This window comes from Anabrus simplex, chromosome 8, assembly GCF_040414725.1.
Source record: "Anabrus simplex isolate iqAnaSimp1 chromosome 8, ASM4041472v1, whole genome shotgun sequence".
In the NCBI taxonomy this organism is placed as follows: Eukaryota; Metazoa; Arthropoda; class Insecta; order Orthoptera; family Tettigoniidae; genus Anabrus; species Anabrus simplex.
In genome coordinates this window covers 87328931-87342532 of record NC_090272.1, presented here as the reverse complement: position 1 = coordinate 87342532, position 13602 = coordinate 87328931, and the positions used below count along the sequence as shown (strand labels likewise).

At 41.3% G+C, this 13602-nt stretch overlaps 1 long non-coding RNA gene across 1 annotated transcript in view; it reads left to right on the top strand.

Moving 5' to 3' along the window:
* The window catches only part of LOC136878817 (uncharacterized), a 409179-nt gene extending 395781 nt beyond the window's left edge, over positions 1-13398 (top strand). Inside the window, exon 4 of the long non-coding RNA XR_010860843.2 lies at positions 13342-13398. This is a non-coding gene — a long non-coding RNA (uncharacterized lncRNA). The remainder of the gene's footprint in view (positions 1-13341) is intronic.
* Positions 13399-13602: the final 204 nt, after the last annotated feature.

Below are 13602 nucleotides of genomic sequence, written 5' to 3'. Positions count from 1 at the left end.
TTTCTGTTAGGCACGTAAATGAGCGAATGATGTGGGTAGATTTGTCAGTTGGAGGAATTAGGACGAGAATTGTGTCTGTGTATTCACCATGTGAGGGTGCAGATGAGGATGAACTTGACAAGTTTTATGAAGCATTGAGAGACAACGTGGTCAGGGTGAACAGCAAGGATAGGATAGTGCTAATGGGCGATTTCATTGCGAGAGTTGGAAATAGAACTGAAGTATACCAAAGGGTGATTGGTAAAAGTGCGGAAGATACTGAGCTAATGGGAATGGGAAGCGTTTGTTGGACTGCTGTCCTAATATGGGTTTAGCAGTTACGAATACATTCTTCAAGCATAAGACTATTCACCGCTACACATGAGAGGCTAGGGGTACCAGATCCATAATAGGTTTTATCTTAACCGACTTCGAATTCAGGAAGTCTGTTTGTAATGTACGGGTTTCTCGGAGATTGTTCGATGATACAGACGACTATCTGATCTGTAGTAAACAAAGTATCTCTAGGCCTAGGACAGAGAAAGTGAAATCTGTCTGGAAACGAATAAGAGTACAAAAACTCCAGAACGTGGAAATTAGACAGAAGTACATCGATATGATTAGTGAGAAGTTTCGAACAGTGGACATTAAGCAGGTTCGGGATATATAAAGAGAATGGGTGGCATACAGGGATGCTATAGTAGAAACAGCAAGGGAATGCCTTGATACGACTCTGTGTAAAGATGGGAAAAAGAGAACATCTTGGTGGAATGATGAAGTAAGAGCAGCTTGTAAACGTAAAAAGAAGCCAAAAAGAAGTCGTGGGAAGATTTTGGTAATAACCTGGAAAGGCTAGGTCAAGCAGCAGGGAAACCTTTCTGGACAGTATTAAAGAATCTTAGGAAGAGAGGGAAAAAGGAAATGAACAGTGTTTCGGGTTATTCAGGTGAACTCATAATAGATCACAGGGAATCACTGAAGAGGTAGAGGGAATATTTTGAAAATCTTCTCAACGTAAAAGGAGATCTTCCTGGTGGTGTCGCGAACACCAAGCTCATGGGGATGAGGAAAATGTTGGTGAAATTACGCTTGAGGAAGTGGAAAGGATGGTAAATAATTCCACTGTCATGAAGCAGCAGGAATAGATGAAATTAGAGCTGAAATGGTGAAGTATAGTGGGAATGCAGGGATGAAATGGCTTCATAGAATAGTAAGATTAGCATGTAGTGTTGGTAAGGTACCTTCAGATTGGGCAAAAAATTGCACCTATCTATAAACATGGGAACAGGAGGGATTGCAACAACTATCGAGGTATCTCATTGATTAGTATACCAGGCAAAGTATTCACTGGCATCTTGGAAGGGTGGGTGCGACCAGTGGTCGAGAGGAATTTGGATGAAAACCAGTGTGGTTTCAAACCACAAAGGGGCTGTGAGGATCAGATTTCTAGTATGCGCCAGATAATTGAAAAATGTTACGAGAGGAATAGACAGTTGTGTTTATGTTTCGTAGATCTAGAGAAAGCATATGACAGGGTACCGAGGGAAAATATGTTCACCATACTGGGGGACTATGGAATTAAGGGTAGATTATTACAAGCTATCAAAGGCATTTATGTTGACAATTGGGCTGCTGTGAGAATTGATAGTAGAATGAGTTCTTGTTTCAGGGTACGTACAGGGGTTAGACAAGGCTGTAATCTTTCACCTCTGCTGTTCGTAGTTTACATGGATCATCTGCTGAAAGGTATAAGGTGGCAGGGATGGATTCAGTTAGGTGGAAATGTAGTAAGCACTCTGGCCTATGCTGACGACTTGGTCTTAATGGCAGATTGTGCCGAAAGCTTGCAGTCTAATATTTTGGAACTAGAAAATAGGTGCAATGAGTATGGTATGATAGTTAGCCTTTCGAAGACAAAATTGATGCCAGTAGGTAAGAAATTAAACAGTTGAATGTCCTATTGGTGATACAAAGCTAGAACAGTTCGATAATTTCAAGTATTTAGGTTGTGTGTTCTCCCAGGATGGTAATATAGTTAGTGAGATTGAATCAAGGTGTAGTAAAGCTAACGCAGTGAGCTCGCAGTTGCGATCAGCAGTATTCTGTAAGAAGTAAGTCAGCTCCCAGACGAAACTATCTTTATATCGGTCTGTTTTCAGACCAACTTTGCTCTACGGGAGCGAAAGCTGGGTGGAGTCAGGATATCTTATTCATAAGTTAGAAGTAACAGACATGACAGTAGCAAGAATGATTGCTGGTACAAACGTGGGAACAATGGCAGGAGGGTACTCGGAATGAAGAGATAAAGTCTAAGTTAGGAATGAACTCGATAGACGAAGCTGTACGTATAAACCGGCTTCGGTGGTTGGTCATGTGAGTCGAATGGAGGGAGACCAAGACGACGATGGTTAAAATAGAGGATTTTGGCGACATTTAGTAAATTCACAGAGGCTTTCGGACTGAACGCTGAAAGGCATAATGGTCTATAATGATGATGTATTTATGGTAAGGTAAGGTTTATTCTGCTCGAAGGCAAGTCCAAACCTCCGCGGAGGTGTGCCTGAGCCGCAGTTTACGTACGGTAGGGTGGCCAATTCCTTTCCGCCCCCTCCATTCCCTTATCTCCACCAACAGTGCGTGGTAACCCATCCAAATCTTGACCACACCCAATGTTGCTTAACTTCGGAGATCTCACGGGATATGTATGTATGCATGTATGTGTGTGTATGTATAGTAATAATAATAATAAGTACAAAATGTCCGACTCGTTGGCTGAACGGTCAGCATACTGGCCTTCGGTTCAAAGGGTCCCGGGTTCGATTCCCGGCCGGGTCAGGGATTTTAACCTTAATTGGTTAATTCCAAAGGCACGGGGGCTGGGTGTATGTGTTGTCTTCATCATCATTTCATCCTCATCACGACGCGCAGGTTGCCTACGGGAGTCAAATAGAAAGACCTGCACCTGGCGAGCCGAACCCGTCCTGGGATATCCCGGCACTAAAAGCCATACGACATTTCATTTCAGTACAAAATAATGAAATCGTCACGGTATATTTACCGGCACATAAAACTACTCCCGCAGGAAAAATAGTCCGACACCTCGGCGTCTCCGGAAGCCGTAAAGGTAGTTAGTTGGACGTTAAACCAATAACATTCTTATTTTAAAGAATTCAATACTGTTAAAATACATTGCTGACTTGATGCTAGCTAACTGAGGCGTGTTTGACTCTTCTGGATTCTTAGGTGAGATTGCCATGAGAAATTTAGAATAGAGATTACCGTCTCTGGGAAGATCAGTAGCCTACGTATTCATTGAGCATTCAAGAGCAATGAGTATGTGAGAATTCCTAGGAGCAAAGGCGTCTGGACACTTCCCTTTTGTCCTATTCGATGTTGAGGTTAATTTCAGTGGAAGCCTCTCACCTTCAACTCCCTATTTCTCTCTCTCTCTCTTACCCTTCCCTCAGTTATGAGGATTCTGATATCTGAAGAGGCTGTTGTTCATTTTTCTCCATCTCTTGCAGTTCTTGACCAGACTTCTGCACAGAGTTTCAATCCAGTTACATTCTTGATAATATTCGACCATCGAGTGGAACTAGTCCGTGATCTCTCTTCCTGGAACCATTTTTAACGGTGATTAGTTTTCTAAGCTGTCATTCATGAGTTACACAGAATGTTCAAAGACGTGCAAACCTCTTTGTTTACACATTGATGATAATCTAATTCTGAGGTTGAGCTGGCCATTGGTACGAAATACTATCTAAGGTATGCGTAAAATTCTTCGCCAGCACCACATTTCAAAATAATGTTTTTTGTCTTGAGGCCTGTAGCGCAGAGAGTCCACATCTCGGCTATATACTACTCTCTTTATCGGTGATAACGAGATAACGAACGATCCTTTCACAAACGGGACAAATTCATTTGACCATAGCCGTTCTTCTCATAATCTCAGAAGCGCAGGTATCTAAATTGGAAACGACTTGATCACGGTATGACATTTCTTAGATGTTTTACAGTTCCTAGGAGATGTCTGCGCTGGCTAATTTCTTGGCCCTTTCAACAATCATTATTTTGGTTTTGGTTTTGTTAATCTGCAATCCAATTCAAGTAGGGACATTTTACCACGAGTAATCGCTCAATCATTTCCATCTCATGATGGCGATGAGTACAGTATTTTCTGCATAACTTAGGGTGGATATGTTCCCACAAACAGGAAGTCCGTCATCCCATTATTCAAGTTTACCTCTCATGATGTAGGCCAGGGCCTCTCAAACGCCCAAACTCTCACGCGTGCAAACCGAGGCGCAGAGGCACTGTGCACTGTGCATCGGTCCGACTCGGCTAAACTCGGCTTGACTCGGACAGTGTAATGTGCTAAGAGCGACGAAGCTTTCGATGATAGACGGCTTGTTTATCAGTGAAATAGATAAGCGCAAGACAACAACATAATAATGGAGCAACCTGTTTCGAAGAAAGCAGACTTCCGAAAATCCATTCCGATCGAATTGGGAACTTTCGTGGGTTTTTTTTGTTCAGTCGTGACAATAAAGCCAAATGCTTAATCTGAGGGTCAATAATTACGTGATCATCAAAATGATCTATTTTTCAATACAAAGACTTTGCTCGAATTCTACCAGAATTTGTCAAAGGAAGATTTTCCTAAGCTGCATCAAGAAGCAGCTAAGATTATTTCTATGTTTGGTTCCACATGCATATGTGAAAGGTTTCTTTTCTGTTTTGACTTTTACGAAAACTGGATTGCGTGCGAGTATTTCTGATTGTAGTTTAAAGAACGTGCTCAGAATTGCTGTCAGCCGATCCCTTGCTCCAGACATTACTGGTATAATTGAAAAAAAAAAAAAAAAAAAGAAAGAAAGAAAAGAAAAGAAGGGCTAGAGAAGATATTGTGTCTGCTCAAACCAAATTGAAGAAAGAGATGTTTAACTCCGGTAACCTTGTCCCATACAACTGAGTATCTCCGCTCACCGCTCGTAAACATCTTGCAGTGAGGGGTGATACAGCGGGGAAAGTGAGAAGGGTGGATACAGGCGAACGGGAGAGACAGATGTAGGGAAAGAGGAGTGGGAGTTTGCCTCTGGTCAACCTAGTGAATTCATCTCTTGCAGCTTGCGCCGTACAGTCCACTGGCGCATGCACCCGGAGAGGCCCTGATGTAGACCTACTCACAGTAGATATTGAAGAGCACCGGTGACAGTAAATACCCTTTGTGAATCTTCAATTTTACACACAGTTATCCATTTTTTTCACAAGTTGTTTTACGTCGCCCCGACACAGATGGGATAGGAAAAAGGGCTAGGAGTGGGAAGGAAGCGGCCGTGGCCTTAATTAAGGTACAGCCCAAGCATTTGCCCGGTGTGAAAATGGGAAAACACAGGAAACGAGCTTCAGGACTGTCGATAATGGGGTTCGAACCCTCTATCTCTCGAATACTGGATACTGGCCGCACTTAAGCGACTGCGCCTATCGAGCTCGGTCCATTTATTTTGACTATAACTGAGTTTACCTTCCACTACTCCTTAAAACTATATGGCCTAGATGGGACAGCGAAAGTACGATGTGTCATTCGTTCAGACGCGGTTGAAGGACAAGGGCGTAACGAATGTGACACGGGCCCGCTTGCTAAAATAGACATTCGGGCCCCCTCAAGATGCAAAACCTACGAAGAACGAATATAAATTTAATTACATCAGGTAGACAATGTGCAATATATTTTCAAATTATCTACCGTAAACAAATGGATTATTCACTATTGTAAGGTTATTTGTTAAAAACATATTTTTTAATAGGTCTTATTTGGCTACCTCCGTGGTTTAACAGTTAAGCTGCTGATATATAATATTATTTTTAGTTTTTTTTTTTTGCGAGGATTCTACGGGGCCCCTTAAAGGCCCAGGCCCGCCTGCATTGCAGGCCCTGCAGGACCTAACGTTACGCTCGTGTTGAAGGAGTATAAATGCTCATGCGTCACTCTCCTCTAACTGGGAGTTAGAGCTGACTCGAGTTCACTGAGCTAGCGAAATGTTGTGGAGAGCTAGACAATTGATTTTCTTACTGCCATCGTTCATGCACGGGCGAATAAGTTTGAAAAGTGGTACATGTTGCTGTTTTTTTGTTGTTGTTGTGTAAGCTTGCGTGCTTGGTGTTTCATTTCATGCCCACCTGTTGTTCGATACATTCAACAGATCTGTCAAACTCAGTGTAATTATACAGTATGTGTAATATCCAGTAGGGATTATATCTTGACATGAAATGAAAACCTGCAACCTGTTTTCCAGTCAATGACCGGGTCGGGGATGGAATAAATGAAGCCCCCATCTTGCGGCGAGGATAGGAATCGTGCCGGCTGCCGAGCCTGTCGTACTCCTCTGGGGCAATGATTAATGGCTGACAGATGAAGTGAAATGATAGTGGAGAGTGTTGCTGGAATGAAAGATGACAGGGAAAACCGAAGTACCTGGAGAAAAACCTGTCCCGCTCCCGCTTTGTCCAGCACAAATCTTACATGGAGTGACCACAAGGATTTGAACCACGGAGACTATTGTATCTTGACACGACATGACATATTTCTGGAAAACCCTCATAGTATGCATATGCAAGGCAGAAATATAAAGTCTGGAAAGTTCTTGTCGACCAGCAAACCTTAAAAATTGCTCCATATGGCAAGGTCGGTGCTTCCAAACAATTAAGCATTTCCATTTCCATCCCCAAACTTTAAGTTATGTCAGTTCTTTTCCCTGTCATCGGTTAAATAAGTTTATCAGTTAAAATATGCGTTTTATTATGCATGGTATTCAATATTATTTATTTATTTATTTATTTATTTATTTATTTATTTATTTATTTATTTATTTATTTATTTATTTATTTATTTATTTATTTATTTATTTATTTAGCGTATAGTTTTACAAATCAGTACATACGTACAGTACATGAACCAGAGGGAGGCGGCCATATGCCAACCCCCACCGACCCTACGTTGATTCGAACCCGGTACCTACGCTGACCTTTCAGCTAAAGGGTCCGCTGGACGTTATGTCGCGTGTATTCGGCGGGAGTAGCTGCCACCATATTTAAATATCGATTTTTATTTTGAATTCAACAAAGCCTTTTCTATTCAGAGAAGTGAAGTAAAATGTGAATTTTCATTACTTTTCACGTCCAGGCGACCAGATATATTTCTCTCCTGGTCAAGATACAATGTTAATAATACTAATAACAATAAATTAAAATGCAGAATTATCAAATGTTAGCACAATATATTGGATATTAACCCTGCAGATATGTAGGGCCCATATTGTCGGCTCTTATTTAAGAAACTGTTTGTTACAAGACTACAAAATTTTACTCACCTTTTAACATGTACTTTGGCTTAGTTAATGTTAAGTATCAACACGTTGTCTCTCTTTGTTCATCAACAGGGATGCAAATAGCATCAAATCACATAAGGTCAAATTTCTGTCACACCTTGAGGTATAATTTTCACGGAGTCACAGCTGTATTTGTACAGATTAATACAAAGACTTAACGAGCGTATCCCAAAGTATTATGTTAAAATAGACCCAGAGAAAGAAAATACTTCTCCATTCAAAATTAGTAGGTAAATTGTGCCATACTTTTATCTTTTAGTGGAAAATATACTTTTTGCCGTTCATCCTTGTAGTTCTTAGGCAATTAAAGAAGTGTACTTAGTTTTTTTGTTCCTATAAAAAATGAAGCTAAAGATTTTAAAATGTCACTTTCGGGAAATGTAATGTTAGCTGGCAGCTGAGGGAGGGGTTGGGTGGGTTTGCAGTGTTACCACCATATTTAAATATCGATTTATATTTTGGAATTCAGGAGAGCTTTTTCTATTCAAAGAAGTGAAGTGAAATGCGAATTTTAATTACTGTTCAAGTTCAGGTGCCCTTAAAGAATGGTGAGTGAAGAGGTAACTTTATATCTATTTTTAATACGTCTATACAAGTACCTACGTCAGTCCACATCCCCAACTCGATTCTGTTCTCTTTTGTAGACTTTGTCTGGCTTTCATTGCTCTTCATTTTATTTGTCATGAATATCCCTCCCTTTATTACAGTATATTAACCTGATGACCTTGTTATTTTCTGTTTTCCTAACTCACAGACGAGAAAAATCAAGAGTAGAAGCAATGATGGTGACATGAACTTCTTAAAATATAATAGCGCGTAGTGAGCCTCCTATTAACGAACGAGAGCATCATTTTATCAACAAAGCATCGGTCAGTTGAATTAAAATCTTTCGAAATTACAAGAACAGTCGTGGTCGCCCGAGGTTCACTTTTGAGGAAGTGAAACAAAGTTTTCGTAAAAGGTAAATTTCCTTGCGGTTTGACTCTTTCACACGGAAAAATCCCAAAGGATATCACAACAACTAATCTGAGCCTTGGAAACATCCGTTTCACCATTTATAGAATTGTTCACATGATTTAGAATTTAATGGTGTTCAACATTAAGATGAGCTGAAAAGAAAGGGGACGGCAAGTTACTGCCCATGTTCATATAAGATGCTGCCTATTGTTCTTCTTGAAATAAGAGGTGTCAGCAGAGCATTACTCAACTGCAACAGATGAAAGTGAAAAAGAAAGCCAACATTCCCTTCCCATTTAGAGGCTATACCAACACAAAATTAAATTATATAATGAATGTTGGTGTTTCTGTATTATTAAATTACATAAGACTACGTTTAAAAAGTATGTCTGTCGTACTTTGGAAGAAAAGAGAACCTCGGTACATGACGTTTCTTGATCTTGAGAAGGCCTTTGATCGGCTCCCTCACCAACTAATCTAGTATGCTGTACCAGAGCAACTAATAATTGGTTCCGATGCTGTACCTGGGCACCAGCAGTCAAATGAGGTGTGTGCCGCTGACGTACCAGACAGCTTTCCCATAAAAGTTGGTTTTCACCAAGGTTCTATGTTGTCACCATTAATTTTCAGATGTGTTATGGATACGGTCACCCGAGATCTTTAGCATGAAGATTTTTGGAACTTGCTTTTGTACTGATGATGTCATGTTTACCACAACAACCACCACCACCACGACCACCACCACCCGCATGATCTACAGCATCAGGTCTAAGCCTGGAATGATAGAATTGGCAGAGTACTTGGTGACATGCGGCTGCCAGAGTGACAGTAACATCCAAATCAATAGTGAATATCTAAAGAAGACAATGTGTTAGAGATACTTGGTTTCTCGTCTGCGGGGTAGTACCGATTTCAGTGAAGAAGCAAGAGTGAGGTTGACTGCTTGGCTAATAACCAAGACAGTAGAACACCAATTTTCATTTTCACCTGTTTTCGTTTAAGTGTCAAAGAATCTTTTTGTAAAATAGCAACTGTTCGCTATGGTACTCTTTATCCTTGTGTTGTAGAAAGTTATCTAATGTACTGTATGTACAGACATGTACAAAAGTATTCATACCCATGGCCATCCAATACAAAATGCTTTATTGCTGGACCAATACGGAGAACAGGTCAAAATTACAAACCCAAACGTATACCTTGTACAGCAGGGGTCATTGACAAAGCATAAAATAAACAGGAAGTCAATAACAGTACATAACAAAGTAACAAATTTGTACTCCATGGCACTACTTGTTTGGACATAAGTATTCATACCTTACGTGTAAAAGTGGGGTTTGAACGAGTAAAGAGGAACCTGTGTTGTTCCGCGGCATTAGTTGTGTAGTAGATGCAGACAGAGACGGACTGATCAGCTGGTCATAGACGGTACTAGTCCAATGACGAGGAAAACCTAGGAAACGTCTGTTGAAGAGAGACGATTTATTCTACGCCTTCACCACCAAGGAAAATCTTACTCCGAGATCGGAAACATCATTGGAAGAAGTAAACCAACTGTGCAAATCATCATGCAAAGGTTAAAACGACAGGATGTTCTTATAAGCAGGAAAAGAAGTAGACGTCCGAAGAAACTGACCGCACGAGAAGAAAGGTCCATAGTAACCACAATTAAAAAACAACCACACACTACATCTTCGGCAATAGCATCGCAGCTGGCAGAATATTTCCATCATGCAGTGTCAAACAAAACAGTAAGGAGGGTTCTTCATCGTGCTGGGTATCGATCTAGAGTCCCAAGAAAGAAACCACAGATAAGGAAAATGAATCGACGGAAGAGACTACAATTTGCAAAAGAATATGTGGCGAAAGATAATGCGTTTCGGTCGACAGCGATGTTTACAGATGAGAGTAAATTTAATATTTTCCGAAGTGATGGACACATTTTAGTGTGGAGGCGTTCTAACACAGAGCTCGATGAGCAGAACCTCGTTACCACTGTGAAGCACAGCGGGGGTGGGGTTATGGTGTGGGGCTCAATGGCCGCTTCAGGTGTCGGGGAGTTGGTATTTATGGACAGATTTCAATATGTGAACACTCTGAAAGAAAACGTTCGCAAAAGCGCCGAAGAGCTTGGGATTGCTAATGAGTTTTACTTCCAACACGACAATGACGCCAAATTGTTGGTTTATGCGTACTCTACAACACGCCGCACACATTAAAAACACCTCCCCAATCGCCGGATACCAACCCCATCGAACATCTATGGAGTGAATTGGAGTCCAGACTAAGAAAACACCACATAACAAGTAAAACACACTTGAAACAGTTACTACAATAAGAATGGGGAACATTTCATATGAACTAACACGGAAACTGGTGTTCTCAATGCCCAGCAGGTTAAAAGAAATAATATACAGGAAAGGCAAACAAGCGTGCTAGTGATCGAGCTGGTAATATCTGTTTCTTCATTGAGTTGTGAACTCTTCTGGCATACGGTATGAATACTTATGTTCAGATAAGTAGTGTCATGGAGTAAGAATTTGTTGCTTTGTTATGTAGTGTTATTTACTTCCAGTTTATTTTGTGATTTTTAATATACACTGCTGTACAAGGTATACGTTTGGGTTTCTAATTTTGACCTGTACTCCGTACTGGTCCAGCAATAAAGAATTTTGTTTTGGATGGGTTGGGTTGGGGTATGAATACTTTTGTCCATGTCTGTACATCATGGAGGTAGGTATGCTGCGGTGTTTAATGGACGTTTCACGCCTTGGTCACATTTCGAATGCTATCATCAGGCAGAAAATTGGCATCGTCCCAATTAATGAGAAAATGCTCGGGAAAAGTCCTCTGTGTCATGGGGATGTCCTGCGTGCTGCACCGAATCCCATAGGTAATGGTGCTTACCATCTACAAGTTGTAGGTCATCATCCGAGAGGCAGACCCAAACAGCGATAGCAGGATACCATTGACGCTGACATTTTTAAAATTTCAATTGAGGCGACGCATTTAATCGAGCAAAATGGCGTTCTAGAATCCAAAAAGCAAACACTACACCAACGGGACAAACGCTTGAATGATGATGATGATGATGATGATGAAGAGTATTTTGTAATCAAACGTAATTCAAAACATTTCTTCAGTTGCAGTTAGAAACAGACATGAATTTGTAAGCAGCGGCCTGTAAAAATTGAGCCTTGTCATATTATTTAATTAAACATTTTTCTTGTAGCCATTTTTCCCCAGTGTTGATTTTTTTATTTCATCTTTATTTCTAAATATGATATATGTTTCCGGCTTTATGTCCAATAAAGTTTGAAGAAGGTGAAATATTTGGGCATGGCTACTACTGAGTACTGAATAAGCTATTCAACTTCCTTTGAAAGGATTCCCAACTGTTGGTCAACACAATAATCACGGAAAGCAATTTCAAGGATAGCCGACAGTGTAATTTTGTAATACCTGGCGAGTTGGCCGTGCTGTTAAGGGCTTGCAGCTATGAGTTTGCATCCGGGAGATAGTGGGTTCGTACCTCACTGCCGGCAGCCCCGAAGATTGTTTTCCGTGGTTTCCCATTTTCACACCAGGCAAATGCTGGGTATGTACCTTAATTAATGCCACGGCCGCTTCCTTCCCACCCCAAGGCCCTTCCTATCCCATCGTCGCCACAAGACCTTTCTGTGTCGGTGCGACCTAAAACAAATTGTAAAACAAAACAAAAATGAAATTTGTCTGTCTCGTGGATAGTGACAACCGTGGCCAGTGCTTAAATGCACTGAGCTATCCTGGTCGGTATTTTGAAATCATTTTAAACTGAAAAATCAAAACAATACAGGAGTCCAGGAGCTCCGCGGTTTTGGGTAGCAAATCTTCCTCACACCACCACCACCACCACCACCACCACCACCACCACCACCACCACCACCACCACCAGCAGCAGCAGCAGCAGCAGCAGCCAATTCAGGCTTGTTCGAGGTCCACTCAGTCTCCGCGAGAAAAATTGAGGAGCTATCTGAAAAGAGATAGCGTCCCCGGTCTAGAAAGCCAAGAACCGCTGCCGAGAGGAGCAGTAGTCGCTTAGTAGACCAAGTACTTGCGCGGTTGTACTGTCGTTTCTTCTTTAACACAGAGAAACGTACCTGTTATTGGCATTTAGAAGTACTTAATTGCGTGAGATTTGTGTTTATGTTTTCATCGGCGCGTAAAATGACCCCGCGGGATAAAATTCTGGTATTGGTATCTATGTCTCTGATCTCCCTGTGGGTGGGGACGGTAGAATAACATCCACGGTATCCCCTGTCTGTCGTAAGAGGGGACTGAAAGAGGCCCCAGGGGCTCTTAACTTGGGGGAGTGGGTCGATGATCTCGGGGCCCTTAGCTGAGTTCTAGCATTGCTTCCACTTGTGTCAGGCTTCTGACTTTCATCTATCCTATCCGACCTCCCCTGGTCAACTCTTGTTATTGTCTAACCCCTACAGTATTACGTGTCGAGGCCTAGGGAGTCTTTCATTTTCACGCCCTTCGTGACCTTTGTCTTTGCTTGACCGATACCTTCAATCTTTCGAAGTGTCGGACCCCTTCCAATGTTTCTCCTATGATTAATAATAATGTTATTGGCTTTATATCTCACTAACTACTTTTACGGTTTTCGGAAATGCAGAGGTACCGGAATTTAGTCCCGTAAGAGTTCTTTTACGTGCCAGTAAATCTACCGACACAAGGGTGACGTATTTGAGCACAGAATCGAACCTACCAAGTTGGGGTCGGAAGGCCAGCGCCTCAACCCACTGGTTAGTGTGTACTTCTTCAAACAACAATCACACCACCATCATCGTGGTCATTAGACCTTCATGCGTCGGTGCGACATAAAGCAAATTGTAAAAATAAATAATAATAATAATAATAATAATAATAATAATAATAATAATAATAATAATAATAATAATAATAATAATAATAATAAAGAAGACATTTTGGGTTAACAATCCTGCTAACTGTATTTTCCTTCTGTGTGTTACAGGTGAGTTCTGAAGGACGAAGTGTTGATAGTTGGCGCAGTTTACGATATCACTATCGGTAAGTTACCTGTTAATATTTAGGAGAAAAGATTACGGAATAATAGTATATTGTAGAGCTACTGAAGAAGTCTCATAAACAGGGTGGAAGTGAACCCAAACCAAACCCCATGGCACCACAGCCCTTGAAGGGCCTTGGCCTACCAAGCGACCGCTGCTCAGCCCGAAGGCCTGCAGGTTACGAGGTGTCATGTGGTCAGCACGAC